General features: G+C 43.2%; 1 long non-coding RNA gene across 1 annotated transcript in view; it reads left to right on the forward strand.

Annotated features, from left to right (window-relative positions):
- Nucleotides 1–16714, forward strand: part of LOC115085574 — a 38493-nt gene extending 21779 nt beyond the window's left edge. Inside the window, exons 2-4 of the long non-coding RNA XR_003854898.1 lie at nt 11165–11294; nt 12386–12617; nt 16354–16714. This is a non-coding gene — a long non-coding RNA (uncharacterized LOC115085574). The remainder of the gene's footprint in view (nt 1–11164; nt 11295–12385; nt 12618–16353) is intronic.
- Nucleotides 16715–19325: the final 2611 nt, after the last annotated feature.

Below are 19325 nucleotides of genomic sequence, written 5' to 3' on the forward strand. Positions count from 1 at the left end.
GCGGGAAGCGCGAGACAGTGTGGAGGCAACCCCGAGGGGCAGAGCTGCATAGCGAGGGAGGTACTGATGCAATGACGTAGGCTAACCCAGGGAGCGGGGAAGCCCGAGTCAGGTCTCCAGGTGATGATATAGACAAGCCCAAGGAGCGGGAAGTACTGGCAGGCACCAGTGGTTGAACAAGGGTACTGTCCTGAGGAGCGGGGAAACACAACAGTCTGAGGTGTCGAACATAGGCACTGCCCCGAGGAGCGGGGAAGCATTGACAGTCCTAAGTGTAGAACGTAGGCACTACCCCAAGGAATGGGGAAGCACTGACAGTCTCTGGTATAGAATGTAGGCACTGCCCCGAGGAGCGGGGAAGCATGGAGATAGAACTCCTAATTGGGGAAGGCATTCCTAGAGGCAGTTCTGAGGAGCGAGGAGCCAGCAGTATAGGACTTCTGGAAGGCACAGGGCCAGCCTGAGGAGTGGGGGAAGCCAGGAGACCAGGTCTCCATAGAGAGTGTGCATGCAGGCCCCCGAGGAGCGGGTACCAGCCAGGGTCCAGAGTCCAAGTAGGGTCCGGTAATGTCACCACATGTCCAACGGAGGCAGGAGCTAGTAAAGTAGCGATGGAACTCATTGCCAAGTTGGCTAGCTGAGGGTGAAGGCGGAGCTTAAGAACTCTGATCCAATGACCTCATCAATCAGGGATGCCCTTGAGGTTCCCACCATAGCAGCTTTAAAAGAAGGCCCGGTGGCGGATGCGCGCACCTAGGAAGGCCCAGAGTCGGCATGGGTGGCGGCGGCATCCCGACTGCCATGAAGAACCATGGGGTACGTGGTGGCAGAGACTAGCCCCTGCCACAAGCAAGCCCGGAGAGGGAAGCAGGACGTTGCAGGACGTGAGTAGACGCAGTCGCAGCTGTCTGCGACCGAAGGTCATAACAGTTGGAAGAAAAGTGGCCCTACAGACAACAGTGTACCTCTGCATATTAGGGTTTGCAACCGAAGAGTGACACTGGAGAGCAGGGGGGCATAAAAGGATGCACAAGTCAATGTGTTTGCATGAATTTGTGAGAACTATGACTGCTGAGTGCTTAGGAGGTCAAGTGCTGAGATAAGGACGAGCAGGAGGGAAGATGTCATGATAGCCAGCAAGAGCAGAAGAGTACGGTTTATGCTGGCGAGGGAGGTGATAGCAGATGGGGCAATTCAGCAGCAGTGTAGCCAGCTCAGGGATAGAGGAGGGAAGGCAGAGTCCAGTGTTAAGATCCAGTAGGCTCAGGGAGGAGGGGAGAGGGGACAAGACCATGGAAGGTACCAGGCAGTTGCCCCCAGCACCAATCTACAATGCAAGCATAACAAACGGAGGCTGAAGAGGCAGGTCTGAGTGCCAGTTGCACTAAGGCAAGGGAACATTAATGGTTTCTCAAGAACAGCCAAGAGAAAAATAACAAGACCCTGGACCACATTATAGACAATTACAGCATCTTATTTGGAAAAGATTTGGCATGGAAGTTCTTGACTGTGAAGCAGTGTGTCAAGAAAACTCACTTAGCACAAGCCAGCAGTTTAGGAATATCATCCAGGACCATCAAGCTAATTCAACATCGACATCAGGACTACAGTTGCCTCATCTGAAAGAAGGCTGCTTTTGATCTTGTTAATCCATAGTTACTTGGATTCTGTGCATCAGTTTGTTTTGGTTCTCCTCCAGTCTCTCCCATCACACCTTTAATATGTCTCTTGGTTTATTCTCCTCCACTGCTATCCCATTATCAGTCAGTGTACCCCACAGTTCTGTTCTGGGCCCTCTTCTCTCTTTACACTTTTTTCCTTGGTGATCTGATCTCCTTCCATGGCTTTCTTTTATATTTTATTGCATTTAAATATAATCAAATACACAGATATTTGACAAAAAAAACACAGAAGTAGGCATTCAAACAACATAATTAGCATTTGTAAACACTCTTTAAAGAAAATAAAGAAAAAAATTGTAAATTTATTTCAAGAAAGACCATAATATAAAGTATAATCCAAACCCCCCCCCCTAATATAAGCCTCTTAGATACTCAAAGAAAGGATAAAAAGAAAACTGTAAAATGTAGATAGCCTCATCAAATTTAATGCAGCTAACCATTCTTGCTCAGGATTAGTTTGCTACTAATTTCTTACAATCCAAAGAGTATCTCAGTCGGAAAGGTTCAAAGAACACATATCTATCAGCAGCATTTACAAGGAAACTGAATGGTGTAAGAAACCCCCAGTGTAAAGACTTCAGGATCCAGTGGGAGCACTGCGAGGAGAGGATCACCTTGCTGGTGGCTGGAAAGAATCAGTAAGTAAGTACTGCATGGAGAAATTTTTTAAATTATATTATTTAGTAGGTTTGTGTGTTTTGTTTTAAATAGGTAGTCAGAAGGTCAGGCAACAAATAGAAGTTTGTGTGTTTTATTTTAAATAGGTCGTCAGAAAGTCAGGCAACAAACAGAAGTTTGTGTTTTGTTTGCCTTTTGGCCATCCAGCCTTCTTGCTTCTAGCCTTGCCTTGTGGCCTAAGGGCCTTCCTGCTCCTTGCCTTGCTGCCTAAGGGTCTTCTTACTCTTGCCTTGTGCTGTGGCCTATCTAGTCCTTACCCTGACCTCTGGCCTATCTAGGCCTCTTCTTGCCTTATTCTCAGCCTTACCTTGTCTAGCCCCTACGGACTTCCTGTATCACTGCATTTGAGCCTGTATGTTCCATGTTCTGTCTTGTCCTTGTCTCGTCCTTTCCTGCCTGTCTTAGTCTGTACCCGTCTAAACCTGAATTCCAGTCTTACCTGCACACTGTTCCTGTCTAAGCCTCAGTTCCAGTCTTACTGACACGTTGTTCCTGTCTAAGCCTCAGATCCAGTCTTACCTGCACACTGTTCCTGTCTAAGCTTCAGTTCCAGTCTTACCCACATGCTGTTCCTGTCCAACCTTCCTCCAGTCTTACCAGCCTGTCCAAGCCTTGCTCCAGCCTTACCAGCCTGTACAAGCTTTGCTTCAGCCTTGTCATGCCATCTTTCCATCCTGTGCCACTCTGAGGGTGGTGTTCCCTACATTCCACCTGAACTGGAGCCATAACATTTACATTGTCTTTCCGGCAAGTCAATCTTTCTGCCATATATCATAAGAGAATTCACAAGACTGTTGATCTGGCTCTCTGCCCGTTCTATTTGAATATCCACTCCTCTTTACCACCTCTGCCTCTTGCGAGAGGTAGGAGTCGGGGCTGTGACTGGGGGCGGGTGTCAGCGCGAAGCCAGTGTAGGCCAAAGTACATGCAATATTTCAACTCCCGTCCTCACCAGTTAAAGAGCTTGCACTCCAGTGCGACCCATGCCATGTTTCAAGTCCCGCCTTTTTACCAAAGTGCCTGCTTTCTTGTGCCACAAATGCAATTTGAAGTATGCCATGTCCACCAGAAGCAGTTCCTGGCCCTGGACAAAAGCAGTATGGCAGTCTCGGTAAGCATGCTGCCGAGGGAGAGAGGAAAATCCTAGAGCCACCACCAGTAAGGATGAAGGCTGTTGCAGTGTGGGGAAATGAGGAGGAAAGGGAGATTCTCGGCAGGGTGGGGGGGGGGCGAGAGGGACATGCTAGGCAGGGGATGAGGGTACAGATGGGGATGCTGCTGAGTAGGTGGGTCGGAGAATCTGCTTAATATTGTTTTAAGGTCCTGGCTTCTGTCCACCAGAATTAACTCCAATATTTACCCGGAAAAATTAGTCATTTTTTTTCAACTGATTTTCTCAAGATCAATAATCAAAAGCTTTATAGATGGATACCTGAAAAGGTATCCATCTATATGGCTACCTGGTACATAAGTTGAGGAATTCTGGGGGGGGGGGGGGGGAGTGCAGCCAAATATATCCTGCTAGTTAGCCGGATATTATTTATTTATTTATTTATTTTATTTATACATCTTTATATACCGACTTTCAAATACATTTCAAGCCGGTTTACAATTATAGAAATTGCAGTAACAAATTCAAACTAGTAATAATTGTTATAAAAAACTTATCTAAGTTTACATTCTTTCAGTAATAAAATAAAATTATATTTGAAATTGACACAATAAAACACTATTACAGGCTAATAAGTATAAAATAATTCTAAAATGGATAAATGAGGCTATAAACCTCTGTTACCTACAAAGAAGTTACCCAAACCTCCCAGATCCCTATTCCTCCCATCAATTTAATGGTAAAAACCTCGCTTCCTCACATAACCTGAATAGGTCAATTAATATGACTAAAAGCCTGCTGAAATAGTCAGGTCTTAATCTGCTTCTTAAAGTTAAGAAAATTGTCCTCTAGGCGAATATCGACTGGAAGAGTGTTCCATAACTTAGGACCTGCCAGGGAGAGAGACCTCTCTCTGACTGATCCCAAGCGCACCAGTTTGGGAGATGGAATTGTTAATAATGCTTGCCCCAATGATCTCAAATTCCGAGATGGTATTTGTAGATGTAAGGAGGCATTCAGCCAATCAGAATTGGACCTGTAGATGGCTTTATGTATAAGTGTAAAACACTTATACTGGATACGATACTGTACCGGAAGCCAATGTAGCTTCATCAACACGGGTGAGATATGATCGCATCTATTTGAATTAGCTAAAAGACGGGCCGCAGCATTCTGCAATAATTGCAATGGGCGAATGGTAGATAATGGAACGCCAAGGAACAACGCATTGCAATAATCTATTTTCGGTAAAATCAAAGCCTGTAGTACAATTCTAAAGTCATTAGTATGCAACAGAGGCTTCAATTTTCTTAAAACTCTCAATTTATAAAAGCCATCTTTTATAATAGCTTTTATAGCTGATTTCATATTTAATTCAGAGTCCAGAATGAGACCCAAATCCCTAACATCGTAGAGAATCTTATAAGTCGATGAAAAAGTGGAAATGTCTACTTTTATTTTTTCAGTAACCTTGTTAGAAATAAACAGAATTTCTGTTTTGGAATTATTTAAAACTAAGGACATATGGGTCAATAGTTGGTTTATTGACTTAAGGTAGATATCCCATAATTTTAACGTATCTGCTAAAGAATCTTTTACGGGAATCAAAATCTGGATATCATCAGCAAACAAGTAATAAACAAGACCCAATCCTGCTAAGAATCTACATAAGGGAGCCATGTAGACATTAAACAGGGTAGGAGAAAGTGAGGAACCCTGAGGGACTCCCGTTTGAAGATCCACTGCTTCAGATTTTGTTGTTCCTAGCTAAACTACATATGATCTATTGGTGAGAAAGGATTTAAACCAAGCCAAAGTTTTATCGGCAAGACCTATCTCCTGAAGTCTTAGCACAAGTGCCTCATGGCTAACGGTGTCAAACGCCGCTGATATATCCAACAGAATTAACAAGTAAGAGGTATTTTGATCAAAACCTCTTTGAATGGTATCACTTAATGAAATCAACAGAGTCTCAGTACTATGAGCTTTCCTAAAGCCATATTGTGCTGGAAACAGTATTTGATGTTCTTCCAAATACTCCATTAACTGTCGATTCACTACTTTCTCAAGAAGTTTAGCCAAGAAAGGGAGTATTGAAATTGGTCGATAATTGGCTAAAATTTCAGGATCTAAATGAGCTTTTTTCAAAATAGGTTTCACAACTGCGTTTTTCAGACTATCAGGAAATATGCCTTCTTCCAGAGATAAGTTAACTATATCTGCCAGAGGTTTAGCAATAATATCTTGCACTAACTTAAGGTATTTAATAGGCATCTTATCTAAAGGATGTTAAGCTGGTTTCATTTTTTTGATTAAATTAACAATTTCTAATGAAGAAACTGATTTAAATGTTAACCAGCTAGCAGATGGGTTAATTGGCAAAGTAATCTTAAGTGGGTCATGGGTATTTACCTCTTTTAATACAGCTAAAATTTTTTCTTTAAAAAAAAGAACAAACTCATTACTCTTATCTTTTAGGTTATTAGACCCAAAAGAGGACTTGCATTTTAGCTGAGTAAGCTCAGATACATAAGAGAAAAGCATCCTCGGATTAAATTGGAATTTGTGAATTTTCTCTGAATAAAAATTACGTTTAGCGGTATTAATAGCTTCTCTATAATCATGTAAAGCTGATATATAATTACCTAACGAGGTATCGTTTCGGTGTTTCCGCCAAATCCGTTCTAGTTTTCTTAACCCTTTCTTACATTCTTTTAATTGGGAAGAAAACCAAGGGGCTTTGTTTTTACCATATGAAGAAATCCATTTTTTGCTAGAAGGACATAGTGTATTGGATAATTCCAACATAGCATCCTCCCAAGATGTCACTGCACTACGAGTGTTCGATCTATCGAGGGATTGAACTGCTTGTGGAAAACTAGCAATAAGTTCATCACTAGAGCAAGCTTTGTTTATCTCGATTTCAATTTTATCCTTTACTAGTATTTTAGTCTGTGGTGATTTTAAATAAAGGGTTGTAGTAATCAAATAATGGTCAGACCATGGTACAGGTAGACTCTTAGGAAGAGAATTGATTTCCCAAGCATCATTTACAAATACCAAGTCCAACGTATGACCTACTCTCTGTGTAGGGGAATTTACCAATTGAACAAAGCCTAATGCATCCAAAGTATTCAAAAACATTTCACAGCTAGCTGATAATGGAAGCACATCCACATGTAGATTAAAATCCCCCATAATTATAGTAGGTATACTGGGATCTATTGTGGATGAGAGAAGTTCGATAAGAGGAGAGCAATTGTGCTCCAAAAGCCCCGGAGGTGTATAAACAAGAAAAATGTGTAGCAAGCTTGATTTAAATGAGGCTACCTCATATTGTGCTACAATATTCGTTTTTTGTTGAATCAAATGCAATTTCTTATGGGATAACAGTAATAACCCTCCTCCTTTTTTCTCTAGCCTAGGGCAAGAAAAGGCATCGTATTGATCCAAAGGTAACTGATTAATTAACACTGTATCCGTGGACCTCAGCCACGTCTCAGTGATCCCATAAATATCTGGTCTAGCTTCCTTAAAATGGTCACATACAACAGGAATCTTTTTACTAATCGCTTGAATGTTAACTAAGGATAAAGACAGCATTGTCAGGGTAAAGAGGTTAGAATTCGGAATCACCTGAACTTGTGTAAGACACCGGTAAAACGGCTTATATCGTTTTAACAAAGAACGTTCTTCCATTCTATTATAGGTAATCAATGAAGATATAGCGTAACCCACCATTTTAATACAATACTTACAGTGAAGATATAAATGGAATGCTCTTAAGGACTCTCTTCCTCTAGAACTAACTCTGGGACTAACTAAGGGGCTAACAAAGGGGCAAGACCCTTTGTCTCGCTCCTTAGTCGGGCGACGCACCGGCGCGCGGCGCCACTGGCGACGCCGCGCGCTTTTTCAAGCAGAGTCGCCCCTCGATGACGTAGTATAGAGGGGGCGGGACCAGACAAGCTGGCCGGCGAGGAAGCGCGAGATAGCTTGGCACAGCAGAGATGGCAACAGCTTCCAGAGGCCAATCGAGACCTGCTCCAGCAGGTAATGCAGTTAAAAAGTCCAACAAAGTTCTCACTCCTCTGGCGTCGCCGCGCGCTTTTTCAAGCAGAGTCGCCCCTCGATGACGTAGTACAGAGGGGGCGGGACCAGACAAGCTGGCCGGCGAGGAAGCGCGAGATAGCTTGGCACAGCAGTACCCATCTGTACCCTCATCCCCTGCCTAGCATGTCCCTCTCGCCCCCCCCCCCCCAAGATATGTTTATCTGTTTAACCAGCCGAGCTGCACAGCAGCTAAAAATGGACCCTCTCTTGATTTTCTTCTTGTCATAATAAACCCTGATAAATTCCTGGGAAAAATAAAGAACAATAAAAACTGAAAATGAAGGGCCCTATTTATAGGACACATACTAGGAGCCTCTCCTTTCTGCTGCTGTTCTGGTTAGTGCATGATGTGAACCTCCAGGGCATTTCTTCTTCGAGGTGTTGGTGGCCATGGCTTAACCTTTGGGCTGGATTTTCAAAAGGTTACACGCACTGGGCCTATTTTCAAAAGCCCGGCGATGCGCATAAAGCCCCGGGACACGTGTAAGTCCCGGGGCTTGCGGGGGGTGGGGGGTGCGATCCGGGGGCAGGGCGGGGCGGGATCAGAGGCTCCCGGCACAGCAGCCATTTGCGCACGCCTGTTATAAAATCGGGCGCACATGTACGCCCACGCGCAGGTCTTAAAATCTACCCCTTTGTGTTCAAAGTAAGTAGAACAGCAGAATGAAAGCACACATCACTTAATAACAAGTTTCAAAAAACAGTTTAGCATTTATTTGAGGAACAAAACATCTATGCAAAACAAGAATGCCTACTCACACTAGCAGCTGCAGCACAGTTGCAGGGCAGATCAGAAATGAAACCTGATAGCAGCAAACAGGGGGAGAGAGAGATACAAGGTGTGTCTTATAACATCAGCTCAATCCCCATGTCCAGTCACAAGCAGCAAGTGTTAAATGGTGAAAGAGGGAAACATTTTAACATTTCTTATTTTATATTATATTAATAGTTCAATGCACACAAGCATACATAAGAATCTTCCCTCCCTTTTACACTTTTAGGAGCTGATGTTTCGAACAATAGGAACATAGAAATAGTAGATGCTGGCAGATAAAGACCATTTGGCTCTTCCAGCCTGCCAGGTTGCCTCTGCCTACACTGTTCTGAGTATATCTCCCAGCTGCTAGCCATACAAGCTTGAGTGCATTCACTGTTATAACTGTGGCTATCACCTTCATTTCCCATACACCCCTCCTCCCCCTCTCCCAGGCCCTCTCCCCAATACACACATACACACACACACACACACACACACAAATCCCTGCAAGATATGGCTCCTTCTCCCTAGCCAGAAACCATAACCAAGTCAGCCTACAAGCCATGCACGGAAACGTGCATCCCGCTCCCCATTATATCCAGCATGTATCAAAGCCTTGCTGCTGTTTCATGTTGTTTGACTTTAGCTCCTCTTGGTACCTTCATGTAGCCCTATCACTACTCTGTTCAAGCTGACTTTGCCTTCTTCCCTTTTTGATCAAAGGAAAAAAATTGTATATCACACACAAAAACAAATCAGTACATAAAATGATGAACCAAAAATTTATATAAAAAAATACAAATTTTTATTTATCACAAAAAAATCAATGTATACAAATTTATCCCATGAAACCACAAAAATGTATCCACTTCTTATAATCTAAAAGTCATCACATCCATTCAAACATGCACACTCATACAAACTAAATATACTAAAAACAATGTACAAAGGGGCTGCCTCCCAACATGTTTCGCTTGAGAAAAGCATCTCCAGGGGAAAGTCCACAGAGTATCATGAAATCTCAAGAGTGGATATCGTTCTATAATTCAAAAATTGATTGCAGAATACATCCTCACTTGCACAGAGTAACAGTTGATGACATTGAAAGAGGTGATGATTTCCCAATATTTTCATCTAAATCAAACATATCATATCGTCCCAGGTGTTCTCCTCGTTGTATACAAATTTATAATCCACCTCTATACACATTCAAGTCAAATCAACGGGCCATCTCCGGTGTATTTCAAGTACATCCAATATATATAAATCCTCAGAAAACCATCAGAGATCCAACATATAAACATTCACCATCAGAAGACCGCCATCTTAGTTGAAAGATTAGACCTTTTTGGCCTTCTGTTGTTTCCGTAACTAGTTCAACACCTTGGTCCCCTACCATTTCTTTACCTAGTGCTCCCCCACCTGCTCTTACCTCTGTTTTCTGTGTCTGCCCCAGGCATACTTAAATTCTGTCATGGGTTGGTTACAGTTAAACCATCTGAGAGTCCAACAATTTTACTAAAAATGTTAACACACGAACTTAATTAAAGGCCTCAAAACCGTGGAACCTCGACTAGATTTCATGCCAAAGGAAACCACAACAGGATCATCATTTGCCATTCCTACAAGAAATAATGTTTTCAATTATTGCCAAAAATGCTCAATAAATATTTGTTTTCAAAAACTTGTGCAAGTGATGCCATATGTCAGAGAATGTTGTGCACCCTCTTCTAATAAGCTATTCCAGGCATCCACCACCGACTCAGTAAAGAACAATTTCCTCATGTTTCAGCACTCTCCCCTCCCTCCGACATCATGTCATGACCCCTTGTCAATTATAGCATTTCTGGCAGTATCTGTCTTTAAGTCACCGTGGCATGCGCTGCAGTTTTTGTTAAGATGCGAGCCCCAATTTTGTCCTTGTTAGCTAGAGTATGTCAAACATGATGTCATTTAGGTGGAATGAGATAAAAGTGATATATCAGGATTTGTGACTGGTCGAAAAGAAAGGCTAAAAAATCACAACAGTATGTCTTGTCAAGAAGTACAGGTATTGCTGCCTGGAAAAGGCTTAGCATGATGTTTTCCCATCATAATTGCTAGCCAGAAAGGCAGAGGAACTAGGAGTTTTACTATATATGTTATCCTCTAATATAATGAATCTTCCCCTGGGGTCCAAAAAAGATCTGGTAATAAGCAGTGATAGGGTCTTGTGAATTAAAATACATATATACAGTGGATAAAATTGGTGGGGAGGCCATACTCATTACTGTTTCACCTTCTTTTGCTTAATTTTATTGACATTTGGCGGCAGCACTCCTCTTGCCACAGACTGTTTCAGTCTAAATACGATTGTATTGGGGGCAGGGGTGGAAGGGGGGGGGGACGACGACAGTGAAAGCAGTCATTTATTCCGTAACTCGTTTGGAGTCAGCTAGGGGAAGAGAACGAGCAGAGGGAATGGAGGGACGTTTCCTGGTACACCCCTGCCAGGAGAGGGAGGAACTGAGACCAGGATCATGATGTGTGCCTGTGTTTGGAATGCGTCTGCCTGCATGAGTAAGGCTGTGTGCCTGTGTGGACAAGGAACATTGTGCATGCACGTGGACAGGCACCCTGTGTGCCTGAGGATGTGTGTGGCCAGGAACGAGGCTTCGCATGTATGACTCAGCTCTGTGTGTCAGTCTCTATGTCTGTGAATAAATATGCATTTCGTATGACAGTCTGTAAGCTGTGCTCACATGCCTCTATTTAGAATTCTATTTTCTATGGATTCTGACCTTTTTGACATGAATTTTGCTCTTCTTTAATTTTCTACTTCAGAATTATTTTGCTGGAGGACTTCCTGAGCGTGGGTGATGATCTATGGATGCTGTGGTGCTTGAAGAGCCTAAGATCAGAGCATGCAGAAGAATCTGTGCATTCTGCCGATCTTGCTTCATAGAGGAAATATGTAATACTTGCTTCAGCATCCTGCTTTTGTGATAAAGTTCATACACTGAATTTGGTTTTTGTGTCTTAGTTTATGCCTTTGCTTGCTAGTTCTGCTGTCCTACACTCCTCACGTCCAAGACGAGATCAGAAATTATTTATTTATTTTAATCATTCTATATATTACTTTGGAAATACAAGTAAAATTGTCATGCAGCTAAAATGATCTGAATCTATGAAGCTTCCCATACGGGAGAGAACACCAAGTACAAAGAAAAACCATGAAGTCCAGAAAAGGACTTGTGCATCGAGATGCAATATATCATAAGCTGGGGCCTAATTGGTCACAGTTGTCTAGTTAGGCTTTAGAAATGATAAATAACTGTAATGGTAGTAGTTATGAAGAAACACTTCCACTCCCTCCTTCAGAATCACCTCCCCCTTTTTTTTCCCCCTTGGTGATCCTGGTCTCTCCCTTCCTCTCGATACTGCATGCCCAGATAGGGCAAGGATCCTTTGCCAGCCCAAGGACAGAGTGAAGTTTTTCCAATGTTTCTCTGTATCAGAAATTCACTCTACCCTGCAGCAAAGTTTCCGACTTCATAACAGAGACAAAGAAATCTTCACCATAACACTTGGGCTGAGAAAACATTGCAGCACCATTGCACATGTTTTAAGGAAATGTTAGTTTCCTTACCAGAAGGACTGAATCATAATTCTGGGGAGGTACAGAGAGATTAATTCAAGCAGAGGTTTGGATTTTGCTCCCTCATGTGGGAGAAGCAGATGGTGGGCTGACAACTTTTGCAAACCCCTGCCACCATCTTAGGCTATAGATTTTAGGTTGGATTTTAGTTGTGGATTCTTAGTTGAATTTTTTGAGTTGCCTTTTAAAAGCAGCATACTCTATGCGGTGCCTATATGATTATTTTCTGAGACAGGACTCTGGGGTCTATCCGCATGGAGACTGGGGAAAAGAAAGGAGACAGAGTGCCTCATCCCTGTCTTGTGTTGCCCGTGTTTTGATCACTGTTTTAGTTGCCTGAGGGGGAAGTTTTTCCACCCTTCCTGCTTCTGGTTTTGGTTACACTTTTCTGTTATTGAGCCCCATAGGATCCAGAGGCTCAGTTGAAGTGGACTGGAGGATCATTGGCTTTCCTTTTGAAAGAAGTGGGAAAGAAGAGGAGGTGTCATCCAGGAGGAATTGGCTCCTATCCATTCCCAGGGGGAAGACATTGAGGTGTGCTGTAAGAATTCTATGTAAGCTCAGGAAGAAGCACTAGGGAAGAGTGGTGTGATAAGGTGCCCCTCCAGTGTCGCATCGGAAGAACTGATGACATATGAGGTGAGTACTTGTGCTTTGATAGTAGTCAGAGACATTTTGGAGAGTGAAAACCCTGGCGCCCCATTGGTGCTATAGAGCGAGAAGTGAGGAACTGGAATGTGAGAAACAAAGAAGACTATGGGGAAAGTATGAGAACTGTGATTTTGAGAAGTAAATGGGGATAAATTCCTTCCCATTCCCATGGGAAGATCTGGGAACCGAGGTAAAGAAAGGCATTCAAAGTAAGGAGAAGTAAAGAGTCAAATTATTCAAGGAATTGGCTGAAGTATCTGGAGAACTGGTTGCTGGAGACGTATAGTCACATGTTTATGCAATTCAGCTTATGATAATCAGTTGAACTATTTTCACTTTTGAGCTTGTAAAGAAATCATCAATCACTTTTGCAACCTATCAGTAAAATTGAGTTGGAACTCACACAGTTTCCAGCCTGGTTATTGCTGTTTCTAAGTGAAGAGATCCTCAGTGCTATTTATATGGTGTGTGAAAAAGACTGGGGTATGACTAACACAAAACTGGATTCTCAGATGATTTGGTGAATTAGTGAGAACTGGTGCAAATAGGGTCCATCTTTTGAGATGTAGGCCTCGTTCAAATTAGGGTTTTCCTGTTCAGGGGTTACACATAATAACATAGGAACATAGCAATGATGGCAGAAAAAGACCAAATGGTCCATCCAGTCTGACCAGCAAGCTACTTATGGAGGTAACTGCCATGCTGTGCAGGTTACCCCATGTTTCTCTTAAGGATAGCAACTGCTGTTCTGTGCAGTTATTCAATGAGCCTTCTTGAAAATTCAGACAGTGCTGATGTGTTTTGCTTATGGACTTCGACTTAGAAGCAGTCCTGTACTTTTTCACTTATGTCTGTGTATCAGTACCCCAGACCATAAAAGTCAGGGGCCTGTGTTGGTGGTCATGTGAATCCAATTCCTCTTACCCCCCCCCCCCCCCCCACCCCCTCCAACCACCATCAAAGTGGGGAATGATGTTGTAGTTGAGTCAAAAGCATCAAGGCTTATTGGTTAAGGGTAGTAATCCCTTGCCTTCTGTTAAGAGTAGTAATTTCTGCTTTGTGCAAGTTACCTCTGTTTATCAGCTCCCCAGATCAGGCTGCCTCTCCCTCACCTTCAGAGATACATTATATGTGTGTATGTGTGAGTGTGTGCCTGTGAGAGCCTATTTGTGACACATAGGCTCTCAAAGGCACACAAACCTATACAAACACACAAACTCTCACACAGACACATTCACAGGCATACAGGTTCTCACACAGACACACACAGAAGCTCTTACACAGACACACACACACACATAGGCTCTTATACAGTCACACACACACACACACAGGCTCTCACACAGACACACACACTCTCATGCACATAGGATTTCACATAGACACACACACAGGCTCTCTCTCATTCACAGATACATACAAGCTTACATACACACATTGTCTCCTGTTATAATCGGGTCTTGGGATGAGCTCCACCACGGTCCTGCGAGCCTCCTGTGCTGTCTTTGAGGCAGGATAAGCTCCACCATGGTAGCACGGGCCTCCTGCTATCTTCAGGCCATACGACCCACCAATCTTTCGGTTTGGGGAGGGGAGAGAGCGGAAGCTGTGGACGTGCATGAACGCACTTGTGCCCATACCCGAAAGTCGTGCCTCTTCTTCCATTGCTGGCGCTCTCCTTCTTTGGCCGCTGGCTGGTTAGGTTCCACTGGCGGCCTGCGGTCTCTTCTGCTGCTGCCGGCCCATTGCCTTGATGGGTGTGCCATTCTGTGCAAATGGGTCGTACCAGGCCTGGGCCCCTATTTTTACTGACTGTTTTCACTTTTTTGCATCTACCAGATGCAAAGTTTTTTTTTTGCTCAATATTGTACTGTTTTTTTTTGCTTTAGGTGGATTTAAAGGTGGGTGGTTTGCCTGTATTTGCTAGTTTTATCCAGCCCCCACTTAAAGAAATGGAAGTGGTGCTAAGTGATTGGAGAAGAGCAGTGGTGGTCCCGCTTCATAAGAGTGGGAGCAGAGAGGATGGCTGGAAACTACAGGCTGGTTAGCCTCACCTTGGTGGTGGGAAAAATAATGGAGTCGCTGCTGAAAAGAAGAATGGTGAACTATCTACAGTCAGAAGAATTGCTGGACCAGAGGCAGCATGGATTCACCAGGGGAAGGTCCTGTCAGACAAATCTGATTGACTTTTTTGATTGGGTGACTAGGGAAATGGATCGAGAAAGAGCACTCAATGTCATCTACTTGGATTTCAGCAAAGCTTTTGATATGGTACCGCACAGGAGGATTGTGAATAAAATGAGAAGCTTAGGAGTGAGTGCCGAGGCGGTGGCCTGGATTACAAACTGGTTGACGTACAGAAGACAATGTGTGATGGTAAATGGAGCTTACTCTGAAGAGAGAGCAGTGTTAAGCGGAGTGCCGGAAGGATCGGTGTTGGGACCGGTCCTGTTCAATATCTTTAGGAGCAACATTGTGGATGGGATAGAAGGTAAGGTTTGTCTTTTTGTGGATGACACTAAGATCTGCAACAGAGTGGACATGCTGGAAGGAATGGAGAGAATGAGACGGGATTTAAGGAAGCTGGAAGAGTGGTCGAAGATATGGCAGCTGAGATTCAATGCTAAGAAGTGCAGAGTCATGCATATGGGGTGTGGAAATCCAAAAGAACTGTATTCGATGGGGGCTGAAGAGCTGATGTGCACAGAGCAGGAGAGAGACCTTGGGATGATAGTGTCTAACGATCAGAAGTCAGTGAATCAATGTGACAAGGCGATAGCTAAAGCCAGAAGAATTCTGGGTTGCACAGAGAGAGGAATATCGAGTAAGAAAAGGGAAGTGATTATCCCCTGGTGCTGGCTTAAGTTAGAGGAAGTCTGAAAGGGAAACAAAGGCTGCTTAAAGATCCCAGCAATGAAAGATCATGCAATTATTGCATTCTAAAGACTGTCTTTTGAGCTACATATTTGTTTCAAATGTTACACTGAATTAGCCACCAGAAATATAAAATAAGGCAGCAATCATCTCCCTGTTTTGTTAGGTTATGGTTGATTAACCATGTCTTCTGATGTGCAATAACTCAAGGTAATCCAACACCATGGGCAGAAATTATCTCCTTCTGGAACTGGAGTCAATCAGCAGTTTGTCCTGCAAAACAAGAAAAAAGTGATGAGGTTTTCACAAATATCATGATATCACTTCAGCATCTAGCTATGTATAGTATAACGCTTCAGTTCATGCTTACTGATGCAGGTACTTGCAAAACGAATAGTAAGGAGGAAAACAACCTCTATTCATTAAGCAGAAAAATGAGGAAAGAAAACCGGGACCCCAGATATGACTAACAGAAGGGGTGCAAGTTAAAGTGGTAGCATATAAGGGCCTGCCTCTTAGAGATGTGTACATTAATTTTCTGTGTGTTCATGTTGTTTTTTATTTTTTGGATTGTTTTTAGTTTTCAGGGTTTTATTTTATTTGTTTTCTTGTGGGTTTTTTTCTTCTGGAAAAGTACACACTATTTGTAAATAGGGCATGCTCTTTGCAAACAGTGTGCCCTATTTGCTAATAGGGTGCACTATTAGCAATCGCTGTGCCCTATATGCAAACAGGATGCTCTGTTTCCTAAAAACAAAAAATTATTGAAATTTTTGTTTTAAAATTTTCAATTCATTTTGAAATGAAACAAAAATAGACTCATTTGTCATATGTTACACTTTTGTTTCAGATAAATGCACATCCCTACTGCCTCTTCTTAAAACCACATGCCAGAAACCTCAGCCTTCAGAGATGACTGTCTATGATCATGTGATACAGAGGGGAGATATAGAGTCAAAAGGCAAGGAGAAGCAAAAGAGCTATTGACCACTGCCTAGTTTGTCTTTGCTCTATCTATGACCGCACTTCATGACCCTAGAAATCTTGCCTCCTGGGAGACTGAACTAGCACCTCATAAGTATGACAACTTAGGTTTAATGTTCTGTGCTTATCGCTATCTTCAAATTGCTCAACCATGATGGGGCTGATGGAAAAAACGTATCAACTTCATATAACATCTTAAACAACTGCAGACATAAAAGTAATAATATATTAAATTAATAAAAAATATTGAGTTTTATAGCTGCTTATAGAGTCTACTTTATAAATGAGAATGTATTCTCATCATATTCCACAAAGCACATCACTTTACCTTCAGAGCTGGAAACTGCACAAACACCTGAACAAACCGCCAAGATATAGGTGTCCATAGAAGCGCATGTAAATAACACACAACAAAAGTCATGTAACTACTCCCAACGAATCAAAAAGAAGATATATCCTGGCCAAACTACATCACAGATTCAGCTTTGAATAACTGAACAGAGAAGTTGTATTCACACTCAGAAGCATAAGGGCAGATTTTAAATGCCCGGTGTGCGTAAATTCCGGTCTTTAAGCGCATGGCCGCCCTTACGTGCGCCGGGCGAATCTTCCAAGAAGCCCTGCCACGCACATAAAGGCTGGAACGCGCTCAAGTGCCGGGCCTCTTGGAAGGAGCGCGCTGGAGGGCCTGTTTTGGGTGGGGAGGAGCGGGGGCGGGCTGGGGCAGCGCCATTGTTCGCCGGCGCGCGCAACTTACTTCAGCTCGGAGCTGAAGTAAGTTGCACCAAAAAGGTAAAAAGAAAAAATGTTTAATTTAGGGGTTGGGGAGGAGAGGGGAAGGGAGGGTAGGTAGGGGGTAGGGAAGTTCCCTCCCAGTTCCTTCCTTAATTGGAGCGGACTGGGAGGGAACTGGGGAAACCTGCGATGCGTCGCCATGCAAAATTGCACAATTTTAGCCCCTCCTTGCACACGCAGATTATAAAATCTGGCGCACATGTGCACGCAGCCTGCCGATTTTATAACATGCACGTGCCGGTGCCCGCATGTTATAAAATCGGCGGGTCCATGTGCGTGCGCCGGGAAACGCGCGCACATGGACGTGTGTGCGCAGCTTGCAAAATCTACCCGTTAATGTCTTTCTTGTTGACCATTGGTTACTACTCAAGCATTTGCTGGATTCCATAACCTTTTTTTATTATTGAACAGATAATACTGAAGTTGGGGGAGAAGCAGATTATGGCTTGTTCTTTATTTCACAGAAACAAATGTGGGCAAAGCAGACACCAAAGTAGTACAATGGTAAAAGTCAAGGAGGTGTGAGGAATATACTTTAGTTGTCCAATTTGATATCCATAGAGAGCAATTTAATTAGGGATAAATAAGCTCCAGAATGGTATAAACAGGATGCTGGAATCGTGTTTCGCACAAGCTGCAATGGGAGGGACAATCATCTACAAAAACAAATACAAAGTTTTTTAAAGAAATGACAGAACAATAGTAGGCATCCAGCAAGCAAATAGCATTTCAACAAATAACATGGGCAACCAGTACTTCAGCCTCTCCCTGCATCCGCCCTTTTCCAATAATTTCTCAGACACAATGAGAACACAAACACTTGCTTGGAATCAAATAAGCCGCAGCTGGCCTGAGCCAGCAACAACATTAATAACCAGACCTCGGTGATCATCCGCCATGCCCCAGCAAGATGAACACCCCCAGGCCAACTGGCCTGTAGGCCACTGGCAGCTCCCAAGCCACCTGAAAACAAAGCCCCCACCATAGCCCAGCAAGAGTTCGTCCATGGATCAAGTGCACCCAGTTGCTCCAGCCCTAGGATATGCAGACCTAACTCCAGCATACCACTGAAACTTAAATCTGGCTCGGGCAACCCACCTCAGGCACAGAAGGAAGAAATCCATTCTGTGCCCCCAAAGATGTGGTCCTGGCTCCTAGAGCAACAGACCCTCCAGGGCCTTCTGAAAGGAAATGATTAGCAAATTTTGTCTCACAAAGGAAAAAGGCACCCCATCATCCTGGAAAAGACCACTACATGAATGCCAGGACCACTCATGCCTGATATGTTGTACACCCAGCAAGCACAATCAAGAACCAATCTGTTGATGGGCATTAGCTCTGCTCCGCCTCCAAATGACACATTCCCTTTCAGCAGGCCTGAGGATAATATCAGACCACAAATTACCTCTTTAGACTATCAAACAGAAATTGTTATTAAGTCCTTCTGAACAATGCTAATGAATCAACGACTAGGTAATTTGCCCCAGTCATTCCCACCCAAATGCACAATCAACGCAACCGGCAGGACCATCTACCAAAGCCAGTGCTGCATGCAAGGAAATGAAGGAATTAATTCATCTCATAACATGAGAATGTTAGGAATTATAAAGAAGGGAGTGACAAATAAAACGATGAATGTCATAATGTCGCTGTATCGCTCCATGGTGAGACCACATCTTGAATACTGTGTGGAATTCTGGTCGCCGCATTTCAACAATATTGCTGCATTGGAGAAAGTACAGAGAAGGGTGACCAAATGATAAGTGACATGAAATGGCTGCCCTATGAGGTAAGGCTAAAGAAGTTAGGGCTGTTCAATTTGGAGAAGAGATGATTAAGGGGGGATATGATAGAAATCTACAAAATCATGAAAGGACTTGAAAAAGTTAATGTAAATCGGTTATTTACCCTCTCAGATAATAGAAGAAGTAGGGGCACTCTATGAAGTTAGCAAGTAGTTCATTTAAAACAAATCAAAGAAAATTCTTTTTCACGCAGCCAGCACACAACTATGCTGCCACTACAAATCCCCCACACCCGTCA

Source organism: Rhinatrema bivittatum, chromosome 2 (genome assembly GCF_901001135.1).
Source record: "Rhinatrema bivittatum chromosome 2, aRhiBiv1.1, whole genome shotgun sequence".
Taxonomy (NCBI): Eukaryota; Metazoa; Chordata; class Amphibia; order Gymnophiona; family Rhinatrematidae; genus Rhinatrema; species Rhinatrema bivittatum.